Source organism: Ictidomys tridecemlineatus, chromosome 3 (genome assembly GCF_052094955.1).
Source record: "Ictidomys tridecemlineatus isolate mIctTri1 chromosome 3, mIctTri1.hap1, whole genome shotgun sequence".
In the NCBI taxonomy this organism is placed as follows: Eukaryota; Metazoa; Chordata; class Mammalia; order Rodentia; family Sciuridae; genus Ictidomys; species Ictidomys tridecemlineatus.
In genome coordinates, this window is record NC_135479.1 from 10,160,247 (window position 1) to 10,183,872 (window position 23,626).

At 39.1% G+C, this 23,626-nt stretch overlaps 1 protein-coding gene and 1 long non-coding RNA gene across 4 annotated transcripts in view; one reads left to right on the forward strand and one right to left on the reverse strand.

Moving 5' to 3' along the window:
- Positions 1-1,099, reverse strand: part of Kcnj16 (potassium inwardly rectifying channel subfamily J member 16) — a 51,092-nt gene extending 49,993 nt beyond the window's left edge. Inside the window, exon 1 of the mRNA XM_078041785.1 lies at positions 1,079-1,099. The gene's annotated coding sequence lies outside the window, so the exon portion shown is untranslated. The remainder of the gene's footprint in view (positions 1-1,078) is intronic.
- LOC144375993 (uncharacterized) lies at positions 21-16,029 on the forward strand. Of its 3 annotated transcripts, XR_013435966.1 has the most exons (5): positions 21-185; positions 1,019-1,366; positions 10,067-10,120; positions 14,801-14,960; positions 15,185-16,029. It is a non-coding gene; the product is annotated as an uncharacterized LOC144375993 (long non-coding RNA). The 3 variants fall into 3 exon arrangements; XR_013435967.1 differs by lacking the exon at positions 10,067-10,120 and having other exon boundaries at positions 22-185; XR_013435968.1 differs by lacking the exons at positions 14,801-14,960; positions 15,185-16,029 and adding an exon at positions 10,211-10,381 and having other exon boundaries at positions 24-185.
- Positions 16,030-23,626: the final 7,597 nt, after the last annotated feature.

Consider the following 23,626-nt stretch of genomic DNA (forward strand, 5'->3'; position numbering starts at 1 on the left):
GGTGCCTCTGGCATCTTATAAAGCAGGCGACAGCCAGTCAGCTGAGACAGCAATTACCTCACTGCCTCTGTGCCTCTGGAGCAGGTACAGTGTGAAGGTCACTTGAGTCTTCCACCAAGGCAAAACTCAGTCAGGGATTCCAAGGAGGAAGATTTCCTGGGCCAGAAACATGTTCAACAATGCCAGTAAGTGACTCAAATATTTACAAACAGGGTTGTGGGGAACTCACCTGGAGGAATACTCATGCTAGATTTCAGATTTTGTCCGAGGAGTGCAAAGAAACCCTTCCCACCAGATCTCTTTGTCTGCATCTCAGCAGGTGAGGTTGGCATTGCATGTCAGTGAAAACTGAGACGGAGGACTAGACAGGGGTAAGCCTCCATGCAGTCCTCTGCTCCGCCTGCCTGTAAAGATTCTTTAGCCTGGGTAGCACACATGATAAAGCCGAAGACAGAGACTGGAGCTGGAGAGTTCTCTTTCCCCAACCCCAGCAATCAGAGCTTGAGACCGAGGGTAAATACGAAACCAGCTGTAGCCCGGGTCCTAGTGAGTTAAAAGATGGAGGAGGTCAGGTGGTCAATGGCTCACCAGAGGGCAGAACGTTGAGTGGTAAGAGACGAAGTAGTTTTTAAAATGCTGGCATCAAGAGAAAATTCCAGAAAAGGTGACAGGCAGTCAGGAGGAACTAAGGCAACAATGGTCCCAGGCTCTTCAGAATCTGGGGCTGGTCATGTCAAGGAAAGTCCAAGTAAGATTCTTGCTCACCAGGTGTTAGTATTTCCTTTGGCTCCAAGGGGCACTGGAGGGCAGAGGACTTCGAAGACCACTTAGGGCCTGGTTAATCAACTTTCAGGGACCTTTTCTAGGTTCTCTCCTCTAGTGACTGTTTGGGGGATGTTTGCTTTTGATTTCCATTTTTAGAAGCATGAATATTTGAGAAAGTAAGATTAGATTTCAGTGTTGGTGTTACTCACTGGCTGTGTGACATTGGGAAAGCGCCTGACCTTTCTATACGCAGTTTCCTCATCTGTGAAATGGAGATGATGAGAGAGATAATGGGAATGACGGCAGCACCTACCTCAGGTAGAAGATCATCAGTGTTCCAGACTGTTAACCATCCCCAGGGTTTGGACGTTCTGATGGGAACATGTGTTTTGCAGCCTGTTACCCAATACCTGTAGAAGAATCTGCACATTCCAAGGGACTTAGCTTTTCAGTCACCCATGAATGTCAGGGAAGCAGTGGACCCAGAGGTTGCAGTTTTTTCTGCAAAGAAATCTGAAGACTAGGTCAAGTTCTACATTCCAGGCTAACTGAGGCAACTTTCACTACGAGGCCTTCGCAACAAGACTGGCTTGATGGTTTGGTGAGTGTCCTTATTGCACCACTTGTTTGAAAACCGAGGCTCCATTTATTAGTGTTCCATCCATGGGACTGTCAAAATAAAAAAGCTCAAGAGTACACTGTGCCCCCTCTGCTCTGGAGGGTTCCATTCAGGAAACGTGACTTAGGCAAGTGGACAGTGGAGAACCCGAACAGCACAGAGCAGAGCAGTTCAGGAGGCAAAGATGGGGAAAACTGGGGTCAGGTTCCAACCACCACTTGGTCAGAGTATCCTTGTGAGGCTTCATTCCTTTGTTTGAGGTAAATTCTAGAAATATCAGGCACACCCATGCTGACATGTCAGTCGAAAAAGCACTTTCCAAAGCCAAATAAAAATGATATTTGGATTCATTCATTCCCTCCCTCCCTCCCTCCCTTGTTTCTTTCTTTCTTTCTCTTTCTTTCTTTCTTTCTATCTCTTTCTTTCTTTCTTTCTTTCTATATCTCTCTTTCTTTCTTTCTTTCTTTCTTTCTTTCTTTCTTTCTTTCTTTCTTTCTTTCTTTCTTTCTTTCTCTCTCTCTCTCTCTCTCTCTCTCTCTCTCTTTCTTTCTTTCTTTCTTTCTTTCTTTCTTTCTTTCTTTCTTTCTGGTGGAGCTGGGAATTGTGTATGGACTGGCTTTTCTGAGGCGTGTCTCTGTGCTCTCAATCCATCTCCACTGAAAATGAACTTGCTTTGAAGCTCTGTTTTGGGGGACTGCAGGCTACCCCCTAATAGAGAGGAACTGTACAAATTCAAGGGCACATGTGTTCAATGAAGAAAGAATCCGTACCCTGAATGTGAGGACCGAAGGTGACAGATAATTCTCCTCTGGAATGACCCGCCCCTGTCTGCTGTTGGATGACATCACTAATGGCCTGAGAAGAGGTTACACTATACACAGGGGTGGCTTATGGCATAGAATTGTGGCATCTGTCCTTTATTCGTGACAGTATCAGGCTCTTTCCTGCTTCCAGTTTTTGTAAAGACTGAGTTAAGCATAGCTTTTACATTCTTTTTTTTTAATAGTAATGAAAATAAATTAAAAGAAGAATATTTTTGTGACATGCAGAAATTATACAAAATTCAAATTTTTGGGGTCCATAAAAAGTTTACCGGAACACGGGCTCATTCATTTTCATATTGTCAATGACAGCTTCATGCTACCATAGCAGAATTCAGGGGACTTTAAGTCTCAACAGAGGCTGTGACATTTAAAGCCCAAAATATTTAACACCCTGGCCTTTAGAGAAAAAATGTTCACCCAACTTCAGTCACACTGAACTGCATAATTTACTGTTCCCCAAAGGCAGTGCTCTACTATTTTGATTAATTCATTTCCTCAAATGTTTAAGTTCAAGTAAATTTCTATGATTTAAAATCCTATTTTTCCAGGCACAGTGGCACACACCTACAATCCCAGTGGCTTGGGAGGCTGAGGCAGGAGGATTGCGAGTTCAAATTTAGCAAGACCCTAAGCTACTTAGTGAGACCCTGTCTCAAAATAAAAAAATTAAATAAAGGGTTGCAAGTGTGGCTCAGTGGTTAGGTGCCCCTGGGTTCAATCCCCCAAAACAAAAAGAAGTCTTACTATCAGGGTTTGGATCTTAAATGGCCACCAACGGCCCCTAAGCCAAGCTTCATTGACAGATTATGGTGCTATTAGGAGATGAGGGAACCTTCCAGAGGCGAGGCCTCTTTGGAAGGGAGTTAGGTGATTGGGGGCATGTCCTTGAAGGGAATATGGGGACCCCAGTCCCTGTTTCCCATGCTGGCCACGAAGTGAGCAGCTTTGTTCCACGAGGGCTCCCTACCATGAGGTTCTGCCTCACCACAGGCCCCAAAACAACGGAGCCAACTGACCAAGGATGGAAACCGTGAGCCAAATTAATCTTTTCTTCTCTTTATATTGATTTTTTTTTCTTGAATATTTTGTCTTTGCAATGGAAAAAAAAATGACTAACACACCTATCTTCCCTTCAAGACTTCTTTTGTTAACTTCTTCTTTGTCTACTCTAAACATCAATTTATAGTCTAACAACCAAGAATGAAACTTTTTTCAGGTACCATGCCTTTTGATCTATCTTTCATGGTACTTTGTTGAACTTCCTAGTTCCTTCACCAAATTTTAAATAGTATCAGCTAAGAACTAGCTGAATCTTGACTTTGAATACAATAAAATGTCAAAGAGAAAGCTGAGGCAGAATAGGGACTGAGGATGGAACTGTGCGTCTCTTTATTTTGCTTTTCTGAATTTAGCAAGCCTGCTCTGTTTAGAATGGAACATTTGCTTACTTATTTATCCTCCTTGACTCTTTTCTTCAATTCAATGTCTCATAAGCTTCCTTACCACCCCTGTCTGGAAGCTCATGGCCCTCTTACTATACCCAGTGTTGCAATTGCTAGATTCTACCTAGATTGTTTGCTCCTTTCAGTGTTGAACTCTGGAATTCTCCTTCACAGTGTCTCACCTCCACTTGAAGGGCTTCTATGTTCCCAGATCTCTAGAAAATAGTTGGTAAGAAGCAGTGGGAAAAGGGGAAAGAACCACCTTGAATTTCTTCTGCAAAGAACAGTCCAGTCCAGTGCTTCCTTGAGATGATGTCCACGCTTCAACAATGATTTAAACAAAGACAATGAAATTCTCTGTATCATTTGAGATAATCTGATGCATTGAATCATGCAAACAGATTAAAAGATACATGGTCTTTTGAGGGTGGGGAATGAGAGGCAGACCTTTAAAAATCTCTCCCAGATGTTAAAGGTGTACGTGTCTATAATGGATGATAACAACAAGAGTATAAAGAAGGCAATGAATATTGGTCTCAATCCTCCATTTCCCTTGGCAAACTCTTTCTCCAATTTTTTTAAACATGGACTGGGATTTGATTAGATTTAACATTTTGAATCTTGTCTTAATGCCAAGGAACCCATTTCTAGCTGTGGGATTCTCAACACTAAGGAGAAGAGGGTCAAGTAGTATTTTTGAAGTGAATGTATTGGCTTCCTCGTCCTCTGCAGTCACAACAAGCTTATTGATATGCTTGATACATTGTGTGGGGATTAACTGAAAAGCTACCCTGGGAGAGTTTCATAAACTGTCAAGCATGTACTTGATGACACCAATGTTTAAAGCGCATGACCAAACGTTGGGTGTTCTCTTCCTCTGCAAGATGTACTTGTAAATGGAAAGTTGTCACCTGCCTTACGGAAGCCTTCTGTGGGAATGAGAATTGCATCCAACACAGCTGATTTGATCTCAAAAGATGACCTCATTTTAAACACTAGTTTGCTATTATTAATTCTGGATTGATCTATCCAAGGGAAGATTTCCAATCGTTACGTGGATGTTTCAGGTCCCAGTTCCTAACTGACTTCCTCAGCACACTGATGATTTCATTAGGTCACATACGAGGGAAATTGATTTACCTGCATCACTGTCTCCCTGTTCTCCTCCCAACTCAGGCTCTCTTGTGCTACTTCAGACTTCAGGAATGAAATGTGGAAAAGAAAGTCCTTGCTGCCTCTCTCTCTCTTCCAAGACATTTTTTTTTTCCTTAAAGCTTTCCTTCCCCACCAAATAAGAATTAAAAGTGGTATTTCTTTTGACAGCTGGTAACTAATCCTACTTTAGCAGGAAGGAGAACAGGAAGCCAGCAAAAGAATTTTCCATTCCTGTCTCTTTTAATTTTTTTTTCCACATCAGGTACTTTTCAAAATCGAGACATTTCCAGTGAGTCTGTAGGTCTTCTTGTTTTGTCTACCAGGGTCACATGTTGGTTAACTTCTCCTGAGCTGATGAGAAACCTGACTGAGCCTGTGTTTGTATCAGGAGGAGGGAGAACTTGAGAACTTTGGAATCTCCAAAAGGGACCTTAGCTGAAATGCGATACTCCTGCGTGTGCAAACAGCCTTTTTCCTTTTGTGAAAATCAAGTTCACACAGCGAGTCCATCAAACCACAAATCAAATTGTCTCTGATGGTAACGAGAGCTATAACTTTACTCCCTGCTCAAAAGTCTTTTTCCTGCCTGCCTGACCTGCTCTTTCCACCTTCCCTCCTTCCCATCCTCTCTCCATTTCTTCATTTTTCTTTCTGTTTAATTACTCAAGGGCTCTGTGTCTATCACTGTGCTCCCAACTCTCCAAAACACATATGTTAAGAGGCAGAGGAAGGGGTCAGAGGAACCCACTTACATCTGTTTGTCCAAGGATCAATCCACTCCAGTATTTTTATAAGACAATGTAACATATGTCAAAGAATAATGTTTTTTGCATTATAGTTTCCTAGAGTTGATTTACAAAATATCAGTTATGTATGTAAGTAGATGACATTTCAAATGAAACAATATCTCCAATGACATCTACTACAATATTTTATATTCTGTATAAGTAACTAAGGCAGCACTCTAAAATTAAAGCCAACTTTTTCTGAAATGTGACCCTGGCCCCTATCTGGCCCGCAAGAGAATGAGAAGGAACAAGGAATGATGGGTACTGAAGTGAGAGTAGAAGAGAATTATAACAGCTCATAAAGCTAAGGCATGTGACAGAAAAGTCAAAGATAATTGTTTTCATTAACTATGCAGAGAGAACTATTCTGAAGATTCTTCCTTTTTTTATGAAAAGAAAATTCTTCAGTGATATGAACTCTGCAGAAGCAGACCAGTATAGGCACAAGACCTTTTTTTAAAAAAAAAAGTCTGAAAATCAGATTCTACTTCTGGACTGGTCACTGACCAGAGCTGTGTGAGTCTTGTCAACACATTTACTCCTTTGGATCTGAGTTTTCCAGTGTACTAAATGGAAGAGTTGGATGTCTGCTATTATCTCCTATAAATACACAATTTTATTATTGCTCTTGCCCATATGATTAAAAAGTGAATTTTCATAGATAAGGATAAAGACTGTGTCTCTCCAACCCCCACTTTATGTACTGCTTACTCAATGCTTAGTTTGTAATACATGCTCAATAAATATTTCTTTAAGGGATGAACAAAGCTAGAGAAGATTGCATGTTTATATGAAAAAGTTCTGATCAATTCTAAATATCCAAGCTAGCTGTTTGGATATTTAGCATAGGTTTTTGAGTTGAGTTCATGTAGATAATCTATATGGCACCAAAAATTTGTAGTCACACCTACATAGTTTCCTTTAAAGTCATCTGCTATTGCTCACATGCAAATGCACTCAGCAATTCTGTCTTTAAAACGGAAGACTTGGCTACATTAACATTCATCTCTTACTCCCACTCTCATCTTTATAGATTGCTAACACTGTATCATATAAAATATAGATCCAGTCAGGCTAAAATACAAATAGTTTGTGTGAGATTTTACAAGCTCAGAAATCCTGCATTTGGTTTTGGATTTGTGTGGTGCTGCTTTGAGACATTATACATCTTTTGTTTTATTTTTTTTTTGCACCCAACAAACTGACTGACTAGATTTACAATGCCCAGTTGTTTCAATTTCTTGTATGCCACAGTCCAGTTTAATAAGTGACATTTTTTTTTCACATTTCAACTATTGCTTTGATTTATACATAGGACAAAATAATGAATGAGCCAACATTTAACAGAATTGTGTAGTCAAACCACTCCCCAGAAATTATTCCAAAGAGTTTATTTTGTATTCATGATTTGTTTTATCCTGATCTATGCCTTTCAAAAACATATTGCTAAATTCTTCTTATCTATTCATTTCCAAAAGTGTAATATATTCTCTTTCTTTTTCATACTCAAATACACATGTGCATGCACACACACACACACACAACATAATTCATACTAGTATTACTAGTATTTCAGTCATACACATACTGTTAATTGGTGGACTGATAAGCGATTTGGTGAATATATGTTCAATTCAATTAAAACACTTAAATTTCTGCAAATGTTTTGTTCTTATAATGCTAAAATATCAGGCCAGCAAGTTAATACAAACATTATATATTTTTTACATGTTACTAAATAACTGAATAGTACTTCAGAAACAAAATACCAGCATGATAGATTATTGGCCTCTAATAAAGATGCTTGAACATTATGTCAAATAGATTATATCCTCTCTTATCCCAGTCCCAACTCACTATCATTTTCCCTTCTTCTTTAAAAAACGTTTTTAAAAATGTGAATTAGATAGTCAAGCAGTATAGACTTAAGCCGTTAGAAAAAAATAATATCTTCAAAGATTATGTTTAACTTTATTCCCAACAAGTAAATATAGGTTATCTATTTTTAATAATTTATAAAAAGAGTCTCATATTAAATTTTGATCAACTAAAAACAAAGATGTGATTGCACTATTTATCCTCAAAGTATTTTTGAAAGTTTAGTGTTAGACAGCATTGCATTCTAATTGTAAATTTAGAATGCGATGAAATGAACTCATACTCCCTCTGTGTAAACTGGTCTTTCTGGAGAGTGGGGCTAGTGGAAGAGAGAAATGTCTGAGTGTCTGTGAGTGGGACAGTTTGTTTGATGGAGAAGCTAAGGCGCTACAGAGCTGGCACCCTGTGGGTTAAAGGAAGAGACTTCTCTGGAGCAGGTGGAGGGGTTAGGCTCTCTGGAAAGCAGGACCCAGGCCTGTGACTGCAGGTCTGACTCCTGAGCCTGGGAATTTCTCTTTGCCTGCCTCAGAGTGAAAAGGCACACTTTGTATGAGCACTCCTGCTCCCTCCCCTTGGTCCAAGTTTTACAAAACAGAAGCCAGGAAAAAAAAAATACCCAGGGCTCCCCCAGTTCATATTGAAAAGAAATCCCCCATTTTTCACTCATCAGATAACAGCCATCAGTGACTTGGGTAACCCAACTTCCCTTCCCCGTGGCCTTCATAAGAAAAGCCCGGTTCATTGCATTAGGAAATCAGTGAGATGAATCGTAATGAAAAACCATGAAATTCTGCCAGGATTTAGCAAAGACCATGAATAGCCCAGCTTAAAAGTTGAATTTCTTGTTTTCCTTCCTGTGTGGCTCTCTTTGAAAAGGCAACAAAAATGGTACATTTGGGGCTTTTGGACAACCCATCGCAGAGTAGGAGGCACTGCCAAGTGGTTAAGTTCATCCTAGGTAACCAAAGCTATGGGGGCATTAAAAATAAAATAACCAGAGGGCAGACCTGCAGAGGAAGACAAAGTAACATGTTTGGGCTTTCTAGCCACAGCAGTGAGGGTAGGGAAGAGAAACAGCAAGCACATCGGACTCAGGGTCCAGGCAGAGTCAGGCATGCAATCACCCACCCACTTACCCACAGTGAGCTATGCTGTTGGAGCTGCTGTAACATGACATTCACGTCCCCAAACTAATTATGCTATTCATGATTGACCCCAAAGACCACAGAAGTTTCAGAAAAAATAGGGGCATAATGCTCAAAAACATTAGTAGTTCATGAAAAAACATAGGAACCTAATACAAAGGGTAGCACAGACTCAACACATGTTTGGCGTCAAGGAATACACCGATACCACAGGAAATATGAGGACAGATTGCACTTTGCCTTGAGAAAACCTGAAGTTTACCTGTGGAAGTGGGCCTTGGAAGAGAGATTTGTAGCTTACAAATGTTGTTAGAGGGAAGTAGTGGAAGAAAGGTGATCTGAAATTTAGAATCTGGTGGAAGGGTGTACCTCCAGGTGCAGGTGAGCTCATGCCACACAGGGGGTATTAGGGATGCTGGTGAAGGTGGAAGGTTTCTGTGTGTGTGTTTTATTCATTTTAACACAGCTCAATTGAACTGGGTGCCTTTCTTTTTCTATTTCTTTATTTCTTCATTGGTATTAAAAAACTGGATATCTCTGGTTCCAATTCTTTAATATCTAAACAAATCAAGAGTTAAGTGTTTTTGATCCTGCAGGTATTTCCAGATAGGTGCTTTGTGTTTTGTAGACAAATCAACAATATTATGGTGATAATATTTCACCTGTCGCTAATGTTACTTTTTATCTCCTCAGTGTCAAGGGCTATAAATTCGGTAGTTAAAGAAATTGTTCAAGAGCTTCTTTTCTTCTTGTGGGATGGAGGGCCTTGTTGATTAGGTTAGATTATCCTTCCAACTCCTCTTCCAGCTTTTATCCTTGGTTTTTCATTTTTCCATGTGTTCCAGATCTTCATTGTGTTATATAGCCTATCATCTTATTGTTGTTATGTTCTGAAAGTTTTTCTAGCAACTAGTTACCTTCCAAATGGTCTTTCCTTGTTGTTCACTCAAAGTTGGAGTTTGTTATTCTCGTCTTGTGGGTTTTCTTTTTCGTCTCAAATCTTGAACACCAGTCGTCTTATGTAAAATACACAGAACAAATGTTTTTTTTTTTTTTTTCCGTATATCTCATTTATCTCATTTGGTTTCTCCACATTGTTCAGAGTTCAGTATCTCCTCAGTCTAGGAGTTCTACCCACTCTTTGGGAAGGATTTTACAAGAGTCCAAGGTAAATATGAAACAACAGGAAGACCCACACCATACTTGACCCCGTTTACATCATTTTTTAACTGTAATCAAACAAAACAACCTGCAAACATGCACAAACGTATGCACATCACAGACCTTCTTATAAACATCCCTTCTGTAATTAAATTGATTCCGGAGTAATTTGCTAAGACAACCAGTTCCAAAGGTCATTTCCCAAACTTCCTGCCCTTGAAAATGTTGCGTGCTCATACTATGCATCAGTTTTATCACCACATAAGAATATTCTTCTATTTCAAACCAGAAACAGAGAGCCAGTGAATGAAAATAAGCGGAAAAGCCCACTACCTTGGTAGAGGTAAGTGAACCCAGATTTCCAGAAATAAAAGAAAGCTGGGGTTTGAAGGATTTGTTAAAAGACTCCACTTCTTGCTATTTTGTTCCAAAGCCTACAGACAGCAACAGGAAGTTGTGCCATCCAGGGTCAGAGGCCATGGATTGATTGGACGGGATGACAGATAAGTAACATGGGAAAGATCCAGGACCAGAATCGAAAACCAAAAACAAAAAACAAGTGGAGGAAAAGTGTTCTCCATGCTAATAAACTTGCCAAACAGAATGCTTTGTGATTTTTTTGGGGGGGAGGGGTATAAAAGAACTTGAAAAATTTAGAGAAGTTTTTAAATTCTTTTACATTGTTTAGGAAAATATGTTTTCTTGAATGTAAGTATCTACCAATCAGTCACTCTCAGGCCCTTCCTAAGGGATTCTGTACCACTACAAGAAGAGACTATATTAAAACAATATTTGAACAAAGGAAAAAAAAACAATATTTACTTTCTAGAATTAAAAAGAATCCTGTGCATGCTTTATATGGGAGTGGGGATGAGGTGTGATTTCACTGAAGGTATTAAACCTCCTACCCATATTTCATGGAGGAGAAAAGTAGCCATTTCATATACAGCTCCTCAGTTTATGATGAGGTTTTATGCTGATAAATCCATCATAAGTTGAAAATTCACTTACTATGCCTCACCTACCAAACATCAAAGTGCACCCAAATGTATCTCAGATGTGCCAGGAACATTCACATTAGCCTACAGTGGGCCCAAACCATCCAACGTAAAGCCTGTTTTATGATAAAGAGTTGACCAGCTTGCGTAATTTATTGAGTGCAGCACACCGTGGGGCATAGTACCATAGAACCCTCATGGCTGCATGGCAGACTGGGAGCTGCCCGCTCTGCTGCTGCCCAGCATCCTAAGGGAAGATCATACAGTGTCTTACTGCATGTCTTTGCCAGGAATAGATCCAACTTCAAGACTGGAAGTGCAGTTTCTCCTGAATGTTTCATTCTGTGGTGAAGCCAAAAAGAATGATAAGTCAAACCATCCTACTTTGGGGACCATCTATATTTTGCTTTGTCAGAGCAACACAATTTAGCTTCATAAACCACAGATGGCTAGGGAGTCACTTTTCTTTTTTCTTTCTGGAAATCAGAGACTATCAAAGTCTGAAGTTTGATTGTTGTATAACTGTTCCAATTTTTCCAACATGGCTCTCTGAAGTTTTAAACAGGAAAGGGAAATAAATCAGTTCTTAAAAAATGAAATTTAAAAAAAAAAAATGGAAACTCAAATGATCAACGGCCTGCCCTTATTGGGTTGCTGTTGTCATGTAATTCTCATGTGATTTTAATTACCAGCATAACCAAGATATTAGAGTAGGGCATCATGGCCAGACTACAATATTGCCTAAGGTGATTTGTTAAAGGTGGGGGGACACTACAGATGAAGGAGCCATAGTTACTCCAGAGGCAAGAGCTCTGAATTGTGTAGTGTATTTGATTTGGCAGCATGGTCTCCGGTATCAGTAATTGGAGAAGAGCAGAGAACGGCGTGATCAGCTAAAACTTCTCATGTCTGCTCTGGTCTAAGCTTGTGACAGGTGATGTGTCATATAGACCCTTGGAGCAGAGTAGCTAAGAAATAAGAAGAGCCTTGTGGTGAAAAGCCAACCGAAATCCCCAAATGTCAGTACCAGTTATTTCAGTATGGGGTATGGGTGGGGCGGTTGGGAGAAAGAAAGAGAGAGAGGAGAGGATAAAACTGTTGAAGTTACTTATACTCAGAAGTCCTCATCACGTCTGTTTTTATAGTTTGTTTAGACATATATATATATATATATATATATATATATATATATATATATTAAACATCAGAAACTTATTAGTTGCTCAAAACATTACATTGATCTTGACATATCATATATGCCAGTTGCTAATTTTCCCACTCTCTCTTACCCTGGGTATCTGTATCTCTAATCCTCAAACTCCAGCTCCATCAAGTTCTTGGCTGGGAGCTGTAGGACCTTGAATGATTTGTTTGTTGGCACTACCCAAACCCTGCTGATGCTCCACCTGTTCTTCTGGAACTTCAACCCTTTCCAGATGAAGTGTGACTTTTTTCTCCTCTTTTGGTCACCAAATTTTGGGTCAATGAAGCCTCTGCATAAGGTCCATCCTCTGACCAGATTAATTGCCCAATCCAAACCCATTTCTTATCCATGCTACCACGTGGGCTCATGAAAGGGAATACAGATCGAGTACCTGATACATAGCCAGCACTTTGAATATATCAGTAAGTCATTTTGTTCATGAATTTGTTTGGCAAAGACAAATTCTTGAGTCATCTGAACATACACATGGGATTGTGTTAGTGACAGCACCCATGCTCACGCACCATGATAGACGGAGAGCAAGCAGCTACTTGCCCTCCACAGTCCAGAGGAGACAGAGCAGCTTCCACTAATAACCATTTCCTCTGCTTGTTTCTGTGAGAAAGATGGTGCACAGAGGACCCTGGGGCGTGTGATTCTGATATATGATCACGATTCATTCTACTTGAGTCAGGGAATGAGCTTTCCCATCATTTAGTTGTTCTAGAGCAAAATAAAAATATATTTTTAAAAAATTTTCAGTTTTTAAAATTTGTATTTTTATATTGTATTGAATACATAATATTGAGGTTCATTTAGATGTAATCATATATGCGTGGAATATAGTTTGCTTCATTCCAGTTCACAATACTTTCTTTTTCTTTTTCCCCTCCCTTTTCTCTCCCCCATTTGCCCTTCCTCTATTCTACCCTAAACAGACACTTCTCAAAAAAATGGCTGACAAATATATGAAAAAAAAAAAAATGTTCAACATCCCTAGCAATCAGGGAAATGCAAATAAAAACTACATGGGGATTTTATCTCACTCCAGATAGAATGGCAGTCATCAAGAATACAAATAATAATAAATGCTGGTGAGGATGTGAGGAAAAGGTTATGTTCATACATTGTTGGGGGGTTTGTACAATCACTTAGGAAAGCAATGGAGAGATTCCTCAAAAGAATAGGATTTAAACTACCATATGCTCCAGCTATCCCACTGCTCAGTATTTATCCTAATAAACTAAAAAATATTTTTAACAATATTTTTGTGAAATATAAAAATATAACTCTTGTTGGGATTAATTATGAAATAAAATAAAAGTAAGCTTTGGATCATTTCATTTAATCTCATTCAACAGCTGACACGTCTGTGTTTTAGGGAGTACCCATAGAAATTGACAGGAAATAACTTGTGTGGGAAAATAGTAGGTGCTTATTAAACTGGATTAGATTAGAGCAGATTAAATAATTAGTTAATGTAGAGGAGAACAGCAAATTAGATTATATATTTCAGAAAACACTGGTTTTAAAATTGAGAAATTCAGCATGTGGTCTCAAATTTACCACTTACTAATTTGTGACCTTGAAATGCCATTTAACTCCTCTTAGTGTCAATTTTTTAGTTATGAACTTAAAATAACTAAATCCAACCCAAGTTTTTATTTCAGCCTAGAAATTCCACCATTCTTACATGAGTCCTTGTTACATTCTAATAATTTATTTGCAATTTTTGTGTCTATGTGGCAAAGCTATGACTTTAAATAGCTGCTTCTCTTCCTTTTCTTTCTTTTAACCTGCAAATGATCATTTTTAGTTATCATTTTAATTTAGTGGATTTGAATGAAATAAGCCAAATTACTTTACCTTAAAGGTGACTATAAACTTCAATTCTGATTTTTAATGACATTGCTGACTTCTGATATTCTGACAATCCTGTCTCTGAAAATGAAGATAAAAATCTGCACTTGTTCAGCCTTAGAATTCTTCTCTCTGACAGTTATTTAATGTGCCTCGGAAGCCTTCCTCCCAAGGTGAAATTGGATGGAGATGGTGGTATACAGAATAATGAAAACTGGGAGCATTTATAAAAAATGGAGCAAGACACACCCTTATCCTGTCACCTAGATCACAGTAACTCTTTATTGTTGGTTGGGCTGATCAGTGGAGAGTGGGAGGCTTTTTCACAACAATCGGGTGGAAAATTATTAGTGAAACCTGAGATTGTGAACAAGAGTCCCAATGCCTGTTTGTAATGATGGCAAACAAGATGGAAATCCTCAAAATAAGAAGCCATGTTGTTGGAAAATGTTGGTGTGCACAGCTGTATTTACCTATCTGTAGATCATGTTTACACACACACACACACACACACACACACACACACACACACAGTCTTGCATTCAAACACAGTACTTTCTCTGTATGTGTAAGAAATTAGAATAGAGGTACTTTAAGCCAGCAGTGCTGGACCTTGAAGATGAATAGGATAGAGTCACTAAACTTTGGACTCCTTTTCATCTCCTTTACTGGGAAGGCAGGAGGGAGCAGAGTATCCTTCAGATTATGCTAATCTAAAAATTATATGCTAATACAACAAACAATGAATATTTCCCATGAAGTTTAGAAAATCAAGGCAGGCAACAGAGCCTACTCTGATTCCTTTGATCTTTATGATAGTTAGATGACCACTCAAAAGGAACCCTCCAATAATACATTTGAGTATCTTTTATCATAAGTGTTTTTTAAGAAAAAAAATTGTCTTATGATAAGGAATAAAATTTATGTATGTTTTGTGTGTCGTTATTTTTTTCCCAAATAGATTTTTAAACAATACAACTAAAAAGAATTAGAAGAGAATCACAGGAGGAAAATGACCCTCGAGGGAACAATCACCTGGAGCTATGAATGGCACTGTATTCTACGCGGTTAAGCCATCTACGACGTGCTCCATTGTTATCTTGTGCAATCCGTATAACCTTGTGAGTCAACACAAAATTATTGCTCCCGTTTCACAAATAAAAATATATAAGCCTGAAGTGGACTTCAAGGTCATATAGCCAATAAGGGTCCCGGTTCTCTTCATCCGTGACTTCCCTCCTGTTCAGTCTTTGACATAAGACACTTGGGGAGGACTAGAAATAACTTTGCCTGTCCCTCCACTGTGAGAAGTTTCCTCTTGAATTAAAACGGGTTTGTTTTTCAGGTATCCCACCAGGAGGAAGAAACACATTAGCAGAGACCAGTGGATGGCCTGAATTTTGCGATTATCTTGAAAACAAACAGGAACCAAGGCACGTCACCTTCCTTTAGGGTCTCATCTTCACCTTGAATGGGCCGATGTGCTATGTGGGTCATGTTTCTTCCTGGAGTTCTCACCGCTTCCTTAAGCCTTCTTTTCCTCTGCGTGTTGGAATAGGGATTCTGTTGTCATAGAAGGGATTTGCAAGGTCATCCTGAGGAAACACCCAGCTTTGTTGAATCAGGCACACTCCTGGAGGTCAGACGGGGCACTTCATTCATTTCCTGGAGTTCCTCTCAGCCCTTGAAACTGATCCTAATCTGCAAGTTCCTGGATATTCTGAGCACCCCAACTACAGTGTCATTGTGGAAAGCATCACCAACTAGTTCTAGGGAATCATTCTAATGAGATTTTTCTTTTGACACTATAATGATCAAGTTGAAATTCAAGAACTTAAGGAAATCTCACCAAAGACAAAGATAAAGACATGAAGAGGATGATCTTACTCCCTTCAAGTCTGCACAAGGGGTAGTCCCAGCCATGCAATCCTTAACAAGACTGTAGTATTTACCAGTTCTTTATAGTGACTTCCCCAGAGGCTATTTTCATTCAAGCAATATCTATGATAATTTCCAATTTCACTGGAATGCTTATTTTGCACTTAGTTTTCAAAGCCTTGCTATTTGATGTTATTGTATCTTAATAAAATAAATATACTTCACACCCCCCACATACGCACCTTCCAACAGAATTTGTTTCTGATTTATGAATTGATTTCCAAATAAATCAAATTTAATTATCTTTTTTAATGAATTGCCTTTATTGAAAGGCATATCAGGGCATGTAGGCAAGCAACCATAGAAAATTTGATTTTATGGTCATGGGGCATCTTTACTAAGCATAAAGAAGAAGTAATAATCACTGCTCTAAAGACCCTTGAAGGCTTAGCAACCTCAATATCCTACATTAAGTAAGGTAGGGAGAGAGAAAGAGAGTGAGGAAGGGTGAGATAGAGAGAGAGAGAAAGAGAGGGAGAGAGAGAAAGAGAAAGTTAGGAAGGAAGGAAAAGTGTTTTCATCCTTGAAGTAAGGGACACTTTGCTCATTTAAACTTTACATTAGAAGTCAAAGGAATTATTTGAGTTCAGTTAAAATATGATAAGATTATCGTCATTATTAGTTACTATATTTTGAAATCCGTGCTTTGAGTTTACTTTTTAAAATAGGAAGGATCTCCTGTATTAACCTATTAATATGAGAGCCACTTAGAAATTAACTTCTTTGCAATTTTTGCTTATATAATCTACTATCTGCTATTCAGAATTATCCATGTGGAATGTCAGAAAGCCAAAGATAGAATTTTGTCCCAGTAAGACCCGTAGAACCCAGTTTCACTCCAAATGCTTTTCAATTTTCTCCTCTACTTACTTCTAAACTTTGGCCAATGGTGTTCCAGGAAGATGGGTTCCACACATCATCAGGAACATTAACAACCCGAACAGAGGGAACAAGCCTGGAGCATCAAGAGAATAGAACATGCCCGCACTAGAAAACCATCTGCCTCCTCCCTTTCCTTTATGTCTTTCTCCTTTCCCTGCCCAATGATCCCTTCTAAACTCCCCCTGGCTGAGGTCTAGGTAGAACTGAACAACAACAACAACAATCACACACACACACACACACACACACACACACACACACACACACACAGGATAGTGATCAGTGAGATGAGAACAACCATACCTTGAACTTCACAAAAACATTCATAATAAGAAGAGGAAGTCGTGGAAGAAAAAGAAACTTAATTAAACTGAGTTGGAGCCATCTCCAGAGGGCAAGCTTGGGTTCTTCCCACTCCCCTCCCACCGACACTGAATTAATTATTGACACCACTGGAGACCAGAACTCATGAGGCCCTTGAAGCTTAGAGGTCTGCAGTCCCCTACTGTACCCTGATTTTAAGTTTCCAGGTTGCACTACTCCTCCCTACCCGTGACTTTGCTAAAACGAAAGGTCTCTCGTACAGAGTGGGACAAATCCATGTATAAAAATATTGGAACAAACATTGTGTAAGAAATGGTGCAGCTCTTCCTCCTGGACTAGATTGTCCTGTGCCATTGGGAGAGTGTAAAGTCTGGAATGGTCAGGTTTTCTGCATGACCCAACTTACTCTGTCCCGGCCTTTTTAGCAAGTCCCCTCTTTTTTTCATGGGAAGTGTGGGTTCTCATAGCAAATTGCTCAAAACTGTATTATCATGTTTACATCTATAAATCCTGAGTACTTCATGTCTGCAGATCTCATTTACCGTGAACTTCTCAAGACCCTGGCTCAGTACCCACTCTTTGTGGGAACCAGGAGGAAGCAGGCATTCAATATAGTTTTTTAAAAATAGAAGTGAATGAATGAAGGACCATTGGTTGTCCCTCAGGTGGATTAGTGCCTTGTTCCTAAGGAAGAATCTGGCACCTGTTATTTTACAGCTCTCCTTCTCCAGAAGGGAGGTAGACACCAGGAAGTATGAGTCGCTTCCTCCGTCTGACCCTCTTCAATCCTTCTTCTTGATGATGAAGCAAAGCTGCAGGCTTCCTGTTTGTTGAAGACAGATCTGCTTGACCTGGGCTGTTTTTTTTTGCAGGCTACCGCTGGGTCCTCCACAGCCCCCTCACACAGACACAGCACTGGCTGTACCGCTGCAAGGCAATCTACGTTGTGGAGCCTACAGAATAACCTTTCAGGAGCTGGCGATGTAGCTCAGTGGCACAGCATTGCTTAGCAGATGTGAGGCCCTGGTTCAATCGCCAGCATTGCAAAAAATAAACGTAAAAAAATAAAAACAGACCAACAAGATTAAAGAGGGCCTATTTCGCTTCATGAGCCAGACTCAGAGTGGGTTGAACATTTTCTCTCATACGAAGAAGCTAGGGCAAAATAAGGGGCTAAAAGCACCAGGGTTGTGGGGCTGGGGAGATTGGATATCCAAAGGCTATAGGGATATAGGGAAGAGCAGTGGAGTAGAAGAAGGAGATTGAGGGGGAGGGAGGAGGGACAGAAAGGGGATATATGTATCATGATCTTGTTAAATTCTTTTTGCATTTCTTCCCCAGTCAAAAATAAATATATAAACAGCAAAAGGAATTACCAGTAGAGCAGAGGAAAAAAAAAAAAAAAAACAGGGGGAGGGAAGAAGGGAGGGAAGCAAGGGGTAACACAAACCAAAATGGAGTAAATCAAATTCCATGCATGTAAGGTTTTGTCAAAATGAACCCAACTGGTACGTGTATGTGTTATGTTCTAGTAAAAAAAAAAAAATGTACTCTAAAAAAAGATGACCTTTATTTGTTCATTTTTTTTAAGTCGTAGATGGACACAACATCTTTATTTTATTCATTTTTTTTAATATGATGCTAAGGATTGAACCCAGTGCCTTAATGTGTGTGAGGCAAGTGTTCTACCACTAAGCCACAACCCCAGATCCCCCTTTTATTCTTTCTTATTTAAAAATTTAAAAGGTCAATCAATATAATTTTTACAAGAATGTCCTAGAAGGGAAAAATACTTCATCGGTCATAGGGCTCCTGGTACAAGAGGAGTATCTACCATCAGGTTTAGAAGACTCTCCTAGAAAAATTTATCACAAGAGACCTGCCCTGGGAAGAAACAGGCTTCCAGACAGTTGGCACAAGTAGAGAAACAGAGTCACAAAATAAAACTGTCTTAATACTATTAAGGCTAAAGTAACAACCCCCACTCCACACCTATTGAACCTAGGGCCTTGGGCATGGGAGGCAAGCACTCTACCAACTGAGCTGTATAACCTCAGCTATTCTCCTTCTTTATTTTAATTAATTAATTTATTTATTTGCAGCACTGAGAATTGAACCCTGAGCTGCATCCATCCCAGGCAAGCACTCTACCCACCGACCTCCATCACAACCTTTGTTGAATTTTAATTTGAGACAATTTCTCACCAAGATGCCCAGACTGGCCTCAAACTTGAGATCCTCCTGCTTCCGAATGCCCAGTAGCTAGAATTATGCACGTGTATCACCACACCGGACTGTGAAGCTACACTTTTAATTTTCTCCAAATGTAAAGAAAAATTTAATGGCTGAAAGTCAAGGCTACAGTACTGCCAAAGGTGTATGGAAGTAATACAAAGAGTTGAGCTTCTGTATAGGACCCGGCAGCTCCCACAGTGAAAACTTAGATTGCTTCAATTAATCTTACAGCTGAAGGAATTTGCCTCCGGGTGGGTACCAGCAAGTTGCCAGTGCACTGTTCTCTTGATGATGTTCTGCATTAAAGAAAAAAAGTTTCAAGGATTTGCCCAGGTAGGTGAGTCCCCCAAACTGAGAGAGAGAGAGAGAGAGAGAGAGAGAGAGAGAGAGAGAGAGAGAAATGCGCATGTGCCCTGGATCTTACTGCTTCCAACTCAAAAAAAAAAAAAAAAAAATTGAAAAGTAAGGAACACTTAATAGTTTAGGAGAGGAGAATTACCTGAGCTCTGTTTCTTACCAGCACAAAAACATCACTGGTTCTTCTACAATATTAGGATAAAAATGAATCAGAACAAAGATTATTGTGAAAGAGGCTTTGGGGAAATCCCCGATTTCATCACCTGGAGTGATTATAAATCTACAAAAACAACAAGAGAAAACAAAACAGCTGTACAACCCTCTGGTCCTGGGTAGGTGTGCTGCCCTCTGAATCTGCAGACGCTAATCCATTCATCTCATTTAAACCCTTCCTGCAAATTCCTATGTAAGAGAGGGGATTAAAAATGCCACACTGTGAGCCTTCAGCATTTGTAGTAAGTACTCAGGGTGGAGATCTGATCCTTCCCTTATGGGAAGGATCTTTTGAAAAGTAGAATTTGAATGTTTAATTCTGTTTCTGTTGACTTAAGAAATTATCTAGAAATGCCTATTTACGAATGCATTTTCCTCCTGCTTTTTTAGCTTATTGTCCTAGGAATTAACTATTTCAAATATTCTATTCTTCATAATGTCATACAGAGATTTATCTCTAATATGATTAATCAACTTCACTATGAAGTAGTAGCTATGAAAAATATTAGAATCAGGGATTCAGCATCCAAGTCCGGGAATATTAAAATATTATGGATGCGTACTATATGTCATGATCTTATATTTCTAGAGATGTACCTCTCTCACATTAGAACAATGTACCTCTCATGTTAACTAATAAAAATTTTAGTGGAAATCTCATCAGTCCTATCTAGCGCGTAAGAAGTTTAGACGTTGACATTTTGTCCTCACAACTCAAAAAGTCAAACAAAATTAAAAATGAATGACTCCTAGATCCATAAGAGAAAGGAAGTCACAAGAGTAAACCATTGCCCCCAAACTGGATAGATCAAGAAGGTAAATAGTGAATGATTGTGCTTTTTGGTTTCAGTACAGTGTTCAATAAATTATATGAAATATTCAATTATTTATCAAAAGATAGGCTTTATGTTAGATGATTTCCCCAGCTATGGTTCATGCAAGCATTTCTGAGAATATTTAAGATAGACAGGGTGGTGCATTAAATGCATGTTTGACTTAACATTATTGTCAAGGTGCACTGGGTTTGTCAGGATACAACTCTGTCATAAGTTGAGGAGCGTCTGCACACTGGAGTGTTCTGTCCTTCTCAACAAGGTCTGTCCTTGGGAGAAACTAATTTAATCAGAACCTAAACTGTTAAGGTTTTATCACAATCAAACAACCTGAGGGAGGAGAAATACTCAACACCAGTCCCCTCTAGTCATCCTATTGTAGCTAAGGTAGGAGGAAATTGAGAAGCACATGTAAAATTCACCTTCTGGAGGCACAGTGTCACGGTTTAGACATGAGTTGTCCCTCAAAAGCCCCTGGGGTGGGGATGTGAATAGACATCTTACAGAATGGGAGAAAATTTTTACCATATACACATTAGAGCACTAATCTCCAGGATGTATAAAAAACTCAAAAATCTTAACACCAAAAAACAAATAACCCAATCAATAAATGGGCCAAGGAACTGAAAAGACACTCCTCAGAAGATGATATACAATAAATCAAACAATATATATAAAAAAGATCAACATCTCTAGAAATTAGAGAAATGAAAATCAAAACTACTCTAAGATTTCCTCTCACTCCAGTCAAAATGGCAGCAATTAAGAATATAAACAATAAGTGTTGGTGAGGCTAAGGGGAAAAAGGCACACTCATACACTGCTGGTAGGACTGAAATTGTTGCAACCAATCTGGAAAGCAATATGGAGATTCCTTAGAAAACTGGGAATGGAACCACCATTTGACCCAGCTCTCCCACTCCTTGGTTTATACCCAAAGGACTTAAAAACAGCATACTATAGTGACACAGCCACATCAATGTTTATAGCAGCACAATTCACAATGGCTAAATTGTGGAGCCAACCTAGATGCCCTTCAGTACATGATTGAATAAAGAAACTGTGGTATATATACACAATGGAATATTACTAAGCATTACAAAAAAGATAAAATCATGGCATTTGCAGGTTAATGAATGGAGTTGGAGAATGTTATGGTAAGTGAAGTAAGCCAATCCCCCCCCATACAAATGCCAAATGTATTCTCTGATATGAGGATGCTGATCATGATGGGGGATGGGGGAGAGCATGGGAGGAATGGAAGAACTTTGGATAGGGCAAAGCTGGGGGAGGGGAAGAAAGCGGGTAGGAAATATGGTGGAATGAGGTGGACCTCATTACCCTAAGAACATGTATGAAGACACGGAAGGTGTGACTCTACTTTGTGTACACCCAGAGACATGAAAAATTGTGCTCTATAGGTGTACTATGAATTGAAATGCATTGGGTTGCATTATTAGAATAAATAAATAAATTAATTAATTAAAAAGCTCCCGTGGGAGACAATGCCAGGTAGTTTAGCATGGAAATGATTGGGTTAGGAGAACCTTGACTTAATCAATTCACTAATTCACTTAAATGGATTAACTGGGTGTGACTGGAGGAGGTGGGTCACTGGGGGTGTGCTTTTGGGGTCTATATTTTGTCCCTAGTGAGCAGAACTCTCTCCCTGTTTTCTAATTGTCATGTTCTGAGTTGCTTTTTTCAACTACACCCTTCCTCCATGATGTTCTGCCTCACCCTGGGGCCCAGAGCAATGGGGTTGGCTGTTGATGGACTGATACCTCTGAAACCTCAAGTGCCAAATAAGCTTTTCCTCCTCTAAAATTGTTCTTGTCAGGTGTTTTGGTCTCGGTGGTGAAAAGGATGATTAAACACATGCGCCCACTAAGACCAAAAGACCCAACACATTTTCACCATGTTACTGAAGACTAATGTATGACGTTTCCTGTTATTCAGTATATCATATCCATCTACCAACACAAACAATAATAACAAAAGACAAAACACACTGGTCGAAGAGAGAGAACAAGCATTACAACCAGACTCCAATATGGCAGGGAGGTTGGAATTATCCAACAAGGAATTTAAAACCACTGTTTCTATATACACTGATAAAAACTTAGATATAGGTCAAATGAATAACCTCAAGGATATAAGGGACATGAGATGGGAATTAGGATACTTTTGTTATTATAATATCCTCCCACTACCCATGAAATAGAATAGTATTATTTGAAAGTAGTCTTAGATTAATTGCACATGTATGTTGATAAGTCTAGGACAACTACTGATTATATGAAAGGCTCAATTGAAACCTTCCAAAGGCAGAAAGAGTCAGAGACCAAAACAGGAGCCAAAAGCAAGGACAACAAATAGAAAATGTTAACAATTATGGTAGATGTTGCTCAACTATACTAATAATCACTGTGAGTATCCATGGTTTAAGTAATCCAATGAAAAGACATGTCAAAGTGTATCAAAAGTATACACTTTATTATATATTGTCTATGAGAAACTCTCCTTAAATATAAAGATATATATAGATAAAATGTAGACAGAAGAAGATATATTACACTAACATAAAACCAATGTAGGAGTAGCAATATTAATTTCAGGCACAGTAGACTTGAGAGCAGATAAAATGATCAGGGGTAGAGAAGGGCATTGCACAACCATGAAGGAGTCAATAAGATCGTAATAGTATGTATGTACCTAAAAACAAAGTGAAAAACATGTAAAGTAAAAATTGATAGGACTACAAGAGATTCAGTTAAACCCTCATTACAGCTAGAGACTTCAGCATTACCCTATCAGAAATGGACAGATTCAAGAAGCAGAAAATCAGTAAAGACAATGTGATGGTTAATTTCAGGTGTCAACCTGGCTGGGTTGAAGAATGCCTAGAGAGTTGACAGAACATCCTTCTGGATGTGTCCATGAAGGTGTTTCCAGGGAAGAATGACATGTGTGTCAGGAAATTGGGTGAAAAAGATTTGTCCTAA